Raw genomic sequence first — 11,405 nt, 5'->3', positions numbered from 1 at the left:
TGTACACAATGGACTTGGGAATTTTATGTTTGATGATGTGGTTTGTAACGAGTAAAATGCCATATGCTTCTGCCGTGTAAATACTGTTATGAAAATTCATTGTTTTGCTTACTCTAAAATTTGGTCCGTGCGCTGCACAAGATACCGTAGAACCAGTTTTCGACGCGTCGCTATAGAATTCTGCGCACCTGTACTTGTCCTGCAGGAACAGGAAGTGCTGCAGAATTGCATTCTTGGGTACCCTATTTTTTTCTACAAGAGTGAATGACAGGTCGCATGATACAGGACGAAGATGCCATGGTGCGATGAAATTTTGAATGGGTGTCTTGTGCGTGTCTGAAAGAGGGACCGTGAGTGCAGAAGCCTCCTCCCTAACTCTGAGAGAGAAAGGTAAGGAAACGGATGGCCTGTTTAAAAAGAGTTGCAAGTTTGATGTATTGTTCATGATGGGATTAAAAGGATGGTTGGTAAGGGACACAATCTTAGATGCATACAGCAGGTCAACATACTCCCGCTGATGCCCTAGACACCACTTGTCGCACTCGACATAAAGGCTTTCGACAGGGCTAGTGCGGAAAGCGCCGCATGACAGGCGAAGTCCAAGATGCAGCACTGGGTCGAGCATTCTCAGTGCGGTCTTTGTCGCCGACCCATACACGACACTGCCGTAGTCGAGCCGGGACCCCACCAACGCTGTGTACAGGCGCAGCAGGAGTTGTTTGTCGGCCCCATAAGATTGATGCGAGAGAACCTTAAGAATATTCATTGCCTTTAGGCATTTACATTTGAGCTGTTTGACATGAGGAATGAATGTAAGTTTTTCATCGAATAAAATGCCTAAAAACTTGTGCTCCTTGTTCACAGGAATTGGCACATTCGCAAGAGTGATGTCTGGGTCCGGGTGGACCCCACGCTTCCTGGAGAATACAACACAAGAGCTCTTTCCGGGATTAATTTTAAAACCATTCTTGTCTGCCCAGCCGGCAAGCTTCTTGACGCCGAGCTGGACTTGACGTTCGCAGATGGACATATTACATGATTTAAAAGATATCTGCACATCATCTACATACATGGAGTAAGAAATTGTAGGCGGCAGTGCCTTCCCAAGGGAGTTCATTTTTACTATGAAGAGAGTGCAGCTTAGAACTCCGCCTTGCGGCACGCCATTTTCTTGCACGTGTACCTTTGACAGTGCAGAACCAACTCTGACGCGAAAGGTTCTCTCCGACAAATAGCTAGCAAGGGTGTTAAACATATTACCAGAAACACCGAATGACTTCAGGTCAGTAAGAATCCCATAACGCCAAGCGGTGTCATAGGCCTTTTCTAGGTCGAAAAACACAGTTAAACAGAACTGTTTATGCACGAAGGCATCCTTAATATACGACTCTAGTGCCACAAGTTGATCATTCGTGGATCGCCCCGCCCTGAAGCCTGCCTGGCAGCTCTCTAGAAGGCCGTTATACTCCAAAAAGTACACGAGCCTCCGGTTTATCATCTTCTCGAGAAGCTTGCACAGGCAGCTGGTCAGGGCAATGGGTCGATAGCTAGCGGGAGAAGAAGGGTCCTTCCCTTCTTTCAAGAATGCTACAACTATGGCATCCCTCCAAGACTTTGGAATGTGCCCCGAAAGCCATATCTTGTTGAAAAGGTGAAGAAGTGTTACAAGAGTGTCTGTGTGCAAGTTGTGTATCATTGTATATGTAATGTTGTCTGGGCCTGGAGCTGAGGGTTTACACGTGCTCAGAGCAGCCCTCAGCTCATGTAGTGAAAACAGGGAGTTGTACGAAGTCTGTGATTTGTTGTTGTCGTGTAGGGACTTCTTTTCACAAGAGGATTTATGTTTCAGGAAAGTGTTCGTGTAGTGTGCTGAACTGGACACGTGTTGAAAGTGTTGTGCGAGTGTGTCAGCCTGGTCTTCCAGAGTGTCCCCTGTTGTACTGACCAGGGGCAGGCTGTGTGTCTGTTGTCCTTTGAGTTTGCGTATACGTGTCCATACTTTCCGTGTGTCTGTGTAGGAGTTTATTGATGTTATGAATGTACGCCAACTCTCTCGTTTTGCCTCACGGCGCACACGTTTTCCTAATGCCTTGGCCCGTTTGAACAAGAGGAGGTTTCCCGACGTGGGGTACCGACGAAGGATACCCCACGCCTTGTTCTGGGCCTCTCGCGCCCGCCTACAGTCCTCATTCCACCACGGCCTCCGCTGGTTGCGCGGGGCACCAGAGACGTGGGGAATGGACTTTTCGGCGGCGTCGAGGATGTGCGCCGTGAGGAGTTGGGTAGCTTCTTCAACGTGTAGGTGCCCTATGGATGTGTGGTGTAGTTTGGATGTCTCTGTAAATGTATTCCAGTTAGCTCGTGCTTCATTGAACCTATTATGGGAAGATGAACTGCTTGGGCCTTTATCTATATATGTAAGTGAGGTGGGGAAGTGGTCACTGCCATATGGGTCAGTTCCCACACCCCACTCGAGAAGAGGAAAGAGAACTGCGGAGCCAATCGCCAAGTCAAGACATGAGTATGTGTTGTGTCCTATGTTATGGTATGTAGGCTGTTTACTGTTGAAAAGGCATGCTCCTGAAGATGTAAGGAATTTCTCTATGAGGCGACCTCGGGCATCCATGCAAGAAGAGCCCCAAAGAGTGTTGTGAGCATTAAGGTCGCCTGTCAGGATGTATGGTTCGGGCAGCTGGTCAACCAGCGCCTCGAAGTCAGAGCTTAAAAGTGAAACATCAGGAGGAATGTATATGGAGCATACCGTTATCAACCTATTAAATATTATCGTTCGAATTGCCACAGCCTCCAGGATAGTGTTCAAGGTGACAGGGTGGCATGCTAAGGATTTGCGGGCGATTATGGCCACACCGCCAGAAGAGTGTGTGCAGCCATCCCTGTCCTTTCTGTATACCAGGTAACTATTCAAGAAATTTGTGTTCTTGGAATTCAGGTGTGTTTCCTGAACACACATTACACTTGGCTGATTAGCATGCAGAATCTCATAGACGTCGTCAAGATTATTTAGAAGGCCTCTGCAGTTCCATTGAACGATATTTTCTCTTCCCATTATTATGTATTAGAGCTACTAGAGTGTGACTATTTATGTAGGGTCTTTCGGGGCTTGGATTCTTGGACGGGGTTTTTTTACCTCCTCTGGAGGTTTAGATGGGGGGACCCGTTCCTTCCGCTGCGAAGCAGACAGGAAGGGTCCCACATCCATGTCATCATCTGATTTGGAAGGGGTACCCGGCGTACCGGACCCCCCGGACCTGGCACCCTTTGCGGTGCCCTTCGTTTTGGCCGCGACCGCCGAGGGCGTCAGGAGCGCCCCGGGTGGCACAGGCGGTGCGGCGGAGGTGGGAACTGCTGCGGTTTCCTCCAACTCCATCTCCTCCGGGCCCTCGCATGTGCTTCGGGCCGGTGGAGAGGAGGAAACAGAGGGTGCAGCAGCATCCCCAACGGACGTGGATGCAACCACAGCCGCTGCTGACTTAGCAGGCGGTGCGGTGGCGGGTTGGGCTGCCAGAGGCAACCCAGGGGGGGGCGGGGGCGGGACCAAGTCCGACTCGCGGTACTGGGTCCCCGCCGAAACAAGACGCCGCTCCGCCCCCCGGCGAGCTGCGTCGGCGTACCTCCCCAGGGGGAAAGAGGCGAACCTCTTCCGCGCCTCTGGGAAGGTGATGTTTTCGTTGACTTTCAAGGCAATGATCTGTTTCTCTTGTTTGAACTTTTCACAGCTCCTAGAATAGGCAGCGTGTGGTCCCTGGCAGTTGGCACAGGTGAAGTTCTCGGATTTACAATTGTCAGTTTGATGATCATGTGCTGCACATTTTGCGCACGTCAATTTACCACGACAAGACGTTGTGCCGTGCCCAAACCGCTGACACTTGAAACAGCGGCGTGGGTTTGGCACGTAGGGTCGGATTGGACATCTCAAGAAACCTGCATTGACCGACTCAGGAAGGCTAGAGCGGTCAAGTGTCAAGATTATGTGCTTAGTTGGAATTATTTCATCATTTCGGCGTATGGTGATTCGCCTCACTGCTGTCACGCCCTGATCTCGGAGGCCCTCGAGCAGATCTGCTTCAGTCTCATTCATTAGATCCCGATCAGAGATCACGCCCTGGCAGCTATTGAGACTGCGATGTGTCGCCCGAAAGTGGTAGGAGCGACATAGCAGCAAGAGTTGTGTGACGCCACTACGGGTCTGCTACCGGCGCGAATTTTTGTTGCCTGCTGCGGCGAGCCTTATATTGAATTGCTGCGCAATGGCGGACGTGCTGCCGACATTCAATTATAAGTTCAGTGAACAACTTGAAATGAGCCCCACAATATAAACCTTGGTACATTCTGCCTACAAAAACCTACAAAAGAAGGACGCTGAGTGGTGCTGCATCGCGCTGCCGCAACAACTTACACATACGCTTTAGCTTTTTTTCAGATCTGCTGCCAAACTGCTCCCGAGAACATTATTCGAGGCATGGCTTACGAATTCCAAAGACTGCAGCAACATCGGCTTTTAATCACCACTCAACAGTGTGTACAAAAACTGAATAACCTTAAGGAAGATGCAAAACTCACCTTGGCTATTTTCAAAACACACACCTGGTCCATTCAGAAACTTGCCAGAGACATCACACATGATAAAGTTCTCTCTAATGTGACGATAATGTGCTTGAGGGAATTTCGCAGTATGAAGAATAATAAACCTGCCGTTGCAGTACAACTTCCTTAACTGACGATCACGCGGCTGTAAACCTATACGATGGTATCATCGTCATTGTTGCATACCGAGCGAGTTACATGTCACTCGCTCTGCAAAGGTATGAGTCGGAGTGCTATAAAAGCGAGCCATTCATTCCCGTAGGCAATTCTAGTATCGATATAGTTCAACAGCTTTCTATAATGGAGTTCATGCTAAAGCATTACCATTTCAGACGCATGTCCTGGGACTCGAAACAACCAAAGATAATCCGAAGAAACGGCGTCGACTTGGTCTTTCCGAACTTCGGCCAGGACCCCATCGATCAACCTCTGGCTGTGCACTTCACCAATCATAAAGCGGTCATCGCGAAGGGGAAGAGGAAAACAGAGCTCTTGGTCAGATACGAAGACGAAGTGTGACGTGCAACTGTGCCCGAAAGGAGCTGACTTGAGCCGTACTGCGAAAGTAAATGTGAAAGGAAAGTGACGTTGTGCGGTGCTTGTGTGTGTGTGTCCAGTGGTCGCAAATGGATGGAGAAAGACGCCCAGATATCATGTACATAAAAGTAAATGTCCTCATACAATACGTTTGCGTGCACTCGTCTTAATAAAAATAAAAATTATGCCTGCTTCCACGCTTTGAAATGTCACAAGCATGGAGCTGGCCTTAATTTTTTCGCCTCATGCGACACCTCAGAAATTTTCAGTAATGTACTCAACCAAAACGCAACCAGCGCTGGTCCTGATAACGTTCACCCTAGCCAAACAGAAATGGTCGCTCGTCTGGTAATTACCACCCTAAAATTTAAAAGCGCTGTATTTCCGGTAGAACTTAAGCGAGGTAAAAGCACTCCAGTCTTTCAGAACGTCCTAACGACAGGCCCATATGCATATTAACTTTTTCCGGTTAAAGAACCTAAAATATAATGGCCGTTCGTGCAACAAGCTATTTTAGCAATTGAATATCTCATTGTGCCAGTTTGGTTCATGTTCTAGTTATTTCACTTATCTCTGCCTCATTTTCCTTACTAAAGTCAAATCATTCATTGACGAATGAAACATAGCCAACTGCTACGATGGTTCAGTTTTGCTCAATCTACCTTAGGCATATAATATTATCCTCCCAGTGTCTTTTTTGCTAAACTCGAATAGCTTGGACTCTACAGATCATCATTATTGCTCCTTATTATTTATTGGCCTGATAGAATTCGAGTTGCCTTCGTAGCAGACGTCCACTCACAAAAAAACTAACATTGGTGTGCCACAGGCGCCGCTTAGAGCCACCGCTTCCCAAAATTATGATCTTGTTCTCTGTTCTTAGTTTTAGACGACTATCCCTGTTTTCATATGAGTTCGCTTCTTTCATATTGTTTACCAATTGATTTCCCATTAGCATTCAAGTGATATAATCGAACGCAACTAGAGGCTCTACTACGATTGCCCAGACAGTTTCTTGGCGATGGCTTTGCCCTGCTGCCGCCGAACGCGCAAGCAAGATTCTCTGACGTCATAAATACGTCGCCAGAAAGTGGCTGGGAAGTCGCCACTGCTTCGTATGTGTGATTATATCTAGATGATTTGTTCGGAGTTTTCAACAAAATTGATATAACTGTTAATGAGACATGCCATTCTTCTTAATGAACAAAACTTGTGTTTGCAGGTTATACTTTTAGGAGAAAAAAACTGATAGAAGCACGTTCTGAAGCCTTCGCTTTCTGTATTTCGATTACAATCTAAAGTCATTCACGAGTGTTTTGTTGAATCAAGAAAGAAATATTCGAGGCATATTTTCACCAGGCCGCTGTTAATGCACTCATGTCAGATAAGGACAAAATATTTTTTAATTCTACCTTCTTAGTGTTATTGCCCCTGAGAAAATTTGACAAGTGCAACTACTCAGCGTTTACAGTTCTCCCTACGGCCTTTCTGATATGCTGCAGACAATGATCATGGCGTCATCTGCATACGTTAGCACTTTTAAGGGCGTTATTTGCAAAAGGGGATCACTACCGTATGAGAGCAATAGCACTGAACGTCGGACTGAGCACTGATGAAAACGTTAGGGACTTGCTCAAGTAAAATAAAAAGATGAGAGCATGTGCGGTCGTCAAATAGTAATCTTGAGAGCAAGATACGGTGAGCATGTTTTAGAATGACCAAGTGGCTTATAGCGAAATGTGGAATTCCCCGTCGCTACTCTACTTACAAAGGGCTATGTATATAAACCTTTTTTTGTTGATTCCGCTGCAAACATCTCAAATAATGAATAGTCGTTAACCTCGACATTTCTCGATGCGATTTAACTTGTTTTTGTGGCCTGCGACAGGCGGAAAGGACGCGACACCAGAGCTCGTGGAAAAACATGCGACAAGAAAGTCCCCCGGTTGTTGACGCTGACCTAAATATTAAGGTGCGGGTACCAAGACAGTTTGCTCGTCCCTGGGTGCTTTTGTATTTAGCACTTTTTATTACATTTTGTATTGTGATCAGTGCAGAAAATTGTTTTATAACTTGACTTTTGAATCTCTGTAGCCGGTACACAGATCATGCAAGTCACCTATTCTGTGTCGGCTCATTTCACGTATTACTGCGGCTGCGATGCACGTTCGCAGTCGGGGAACTGCTTTTTGTCGACCTGACTAATAAAAACGAATTTTTGACATTTAAAGGCGCACTGGCACGAAATTTTCGTTTTATGTTTTTTTTTTTTTTTGCTGATATGGGTGCCTACCAGTCCACTAATCATAGAATGGTACATTAGATAGTCGATGGCACCGCAAATGATTGTTTACAGCCTCGTTTATTGGTTTAAGTCTCGGTTTCAGTGAGACAAACGCCGAGACGGCCGCCATGACAGAAGGTGGCACTTGACATCACTGTTCCCGTCGAACCACGACCGGTCTAGACGCGCGCCCGCGTGCGTCCAACCAGGTTGTAGTTGCGGGCGCCCAGGCACCATGACGTCAGTTCTAAAATTGTGACGTGATGCACGAGGCAAAGCCAGGCGCGCCAGCAGGAGTCGGCACTTTGGCTACGTTTCGGGAGCCCTGTCGTCGGCACTTTCGGGCAAGGAGCAGATGTGCTAATGCCGATGCATCCGTTTAAAGCTTTCCGCGAAGTGCAAAGATTAAAATTGATTTAAAATACGTTATACTGAACGGTTACGGTTGAAACTTCGTAGTAGTTATGTCCATTGCAAAAGAAGATTTTTAAATGGTGATCTCAGCTTTGAAACGTCTTGTCAGTATCCCTTTAAGGCATTTTCTTCGGGAAAAATTGTATGTGGAAAGGCAAACTTGCCGTCGGTAATCAGCCAGAGTAGTCATGGTGTGTTAACAGACGTCTTAAAAAACGCAACCCTAATTTGAAATTCTTCTGCTGTTATAGAGAACCTTGGGAATACGAAGAGAATTCTTCACAGCAATTACTCAACGGTTACGTTCAGAAAACAATACTTGACAGGATATGAGCTCAAATAATGCTGGCAGGATTGCAAAAAGGTATAATCATGCACTTATACTACGCCCATGAGCTACCGTCGGGAAGTAGCGCTTTGCTTTGCGTAACAGCAACGAATGTTTTCACGAAACATTAAATTCATCAGAAACTTATCAAAGGCAGGATTAAGTGGTACACTAAAAATAAACTCCAAAAAACGAAAAGATCTCGTCAAGAAAGATTTTCCGTATTTTGTGTTCTAGAATTCCTTGGTCGTAGACACAACAAAATACGTAATAGGACGACACTATGTTTACTCCATGGCTCTAGAAAAAAGCGATACTGAGGGATATAAGCGCGTCCCCTAACAGCGAATAAATCGGAGCTTTTTATGGGTGGGCACAAAAAACTATTCGTAAGAATGCACTTACAAATCGTACTTAGCGCACTCACAATGCTCGAACTGTATTTAATAATTGCCTATGGCCGCCCTACATGAAATCGCTGTTTTGATTCCATGGTGGTTTGTCGCAGGGCCTTTATGCCACGGTGCTGCTCTGACGCATGCCATTTCGACGCATGCAGTTTTGCCGTTGCGCTGTAATATTGCGTGAAGCTGTGTCAGTGTTTGTTTTTCACGTACTGTTTTGTTGGCGCCTTGTTCCTCGGCTATCACGAATGTCAGAAATTCAATACGCACATTTTGTACTGCGTACACAGCGAAAAAATGTCGTTTTATATCTCAGCGACAATAGTTTATTCACCAGCTGCTGTGTTCTGCAACATGATCCTGCTGCAAGCCCTAACACATCTATCGATGTCTGTGGGGTCTTGTGGTAAACTGCTCAACTAGACACAAAATAATACTTAGACTAGCTTGGAGTTCCCCTCGCGGGTATAGCGGTTAGTCGCTAGGAATAAGCTAGGATATAATGTATTGTGAAAGCATGCGTTTGAAACCACCCGACATTATCGTTTCACTAATAGGCCTTTAGGAACTTAACAACAGCCCTACAGCAGGCAAGGTTCTTTAACCCACAGCCTTAGGTCTTACCTCAAACAAACACGTACGCTTCCTAATGACAATACATAAGGCAGGAAAATATTAAAGGGAGTATTTTTTGTCGCCGATCTACTCACTGCCGTATCTCGTGTACATTTTTCGTCCAGCCTTTTAGGTAAACAGCGCGTGTACTAAAGCCGTAGATGCTCTTAGTATATGATCAGCCGGATTTTCGGCGGTAGAGGTCAAAGAGAATGGCGATGCTAGACGCGTTCTGGCGTCAGAGCAATAGCAGAGAAACTGCTACCGGTAACAAGAATTCGTAGAAAATAATAAATTATGTGAAAGATTCATTGATTGATTGTAGTGTTTAACGCGCCGACGCCGCTAAGGCAATGCGTCGCGCCGTAGTGGAGGGCTCCGGATTAATTTTGACCACTTGGGGATCTTTAACGTTCGCCGAAATCTAGTAGGTGAAAGACCACGGTGCTCAGCAAACAACGTGGCCCTTCCGGCGCGAGACATTCAAGTCAAGAAGGAATTCATCTTCCACTGCCCAAAGTAGTCGTCGGTGCAGGTGTGTGCCCGTGGCATTAAATACACAGACGCAGATTGCAGAACTTCCTGTGTGTAGTTAATGCATAAGGTATGCATTAAGGCATTAAGCTTTCTGCATTAATTACACACAGGCAGTTCTGCAAACAGCCTGTGTGTACTTAACGCAGAAAGACCAATGTACTTGTGCAGAAAGGCCAAGTATTTACCGCCAACAATTTTAATGGCTCTGCCATGACAGAGAAACACATAAAAATACTGCGCTGCCTAATGAATATTCATGCGGCGCCAGCCCATGTAAAGAGGGAGAGATTTCTGGGTTTCGATTTTTATTATAAACACGTGAAACGCAAGTGATACGCATTTATTTAAAACTTTAGTGCGCCGGGCGTCATAAACTGTCAGTCACTTGGAGCCGTCTGGGAGCCGTAAACTGGGAGCCATAAACTTGGAGCAATAAACTGGGAGTCGTCTTAGCCATTCAAAAAATCTCCCATCTCAAAATACAACGTTTGTGCAAGGAAATTCCAATTAGTCGTTCTGTCAAAATACGGGTTTGAGCGAAAGCAAATTAAAAACCCGGTCAGAAGTTATTGCGTTGATGGCGTAGCTTCTTTTCATGCCTACAGTAGGAAAACTTAAGGGTTGCACGATGATGAAATTTAGATAACCTGTCATCAAAATAAAATCTTTGCTACCTGCCATGAACCGAAAAACTGGTTAAACAAAAAACCGATTTCGTGTTAACAATGATATCTAACAAGAAATCTTTTGTTTTTTATTTAGAACTAGTAATACAAAAAGCCGGAAATCCGAAACAATTACGGCTCTCGAAGATTACAGCACCTAATCCCTAGCCTCTTAAATAAAAACAAAGACTTCATGAACACAATTGATCAGTGGCCATATCTTATTTGTTAGAAGAAAGGCATTCACTTAGTCTGTGTTTTCTTTCTCTTATCTTAACTTACCTCTTTTTGTTTTCCAGTATGACCGTGTTTTACAACTGCATATCCGTTTTTATAATCCCTAGTGCCTATACATACCATGTGTGTGTTTTGGTGTGCTTCTGTTGTAATAAGCATGTTTCTGTTTCCCCGTCATGCCGAATGAATGAAATCAGGAGCGTAGTCAGGTGCGGTTAGGCGCCTTTTGCTCGTGTTCTTTTATTTTGAAAAATAAAAAACCCAGTGCGACGAAACATGCCGCTTGTACTGTTCTACAGAAACTGAACCCTTGAACTCCCAATCCACTTAACACATCATATCAGGGTCCGTCAATGTCAGTTCGAAAACTACAACACGAGAAATGAACACTCCACAAAAGTTAAAATTAGGCCACATGTTTAAAGTTGACCTTTCCATCGCCCCCCCAATAAAAAGCATTCAACAATGGCGTTTCCTAACCACTTTACGCGTAATATATGCGCATTTAAATATCAGGACGCTATTTCTACACTGAATTGGCGACATAAAAGGTGAATATTGCACACTTGCCGCTAATTCTGCGTCAGGTAAGCGGTTCTATGTACTAACGATCAATTAAGAAGACAGATATCCCTGTAGGGTGCTTTGAGTGGCCATCTGATAGGGTATTGTAAAAACTGGTTGTGGGCACGGCGTTAGAAAAAGATTCTTGCTCCGAGGTTATGAATCATTTGTTCAAATTCAGGGCGTTAATGGGAGCTACCGTTATCAACCTGCAC

Source organism: Haemaphysalis longicornis, unplaced genomic scaffold, assembly GCF_048455015.1.
Source record: "Haemaphysalis longicornis isolate Haplotype H1 unplaced genomic scaffold, Haemaphysalis longicornis Haplotype H1 scaffold_129, whole genome shotgun sequence".
Taxonomy (NCBI): Eukaryota; Metazoa; Arthropoda; class Arachnida; order Ixodida; family Ixodidae; genus Haemaphysalis; species Haemaphysalis longicornis.
Note: the sequence above shows the minus strand (reverse complement) of the source record.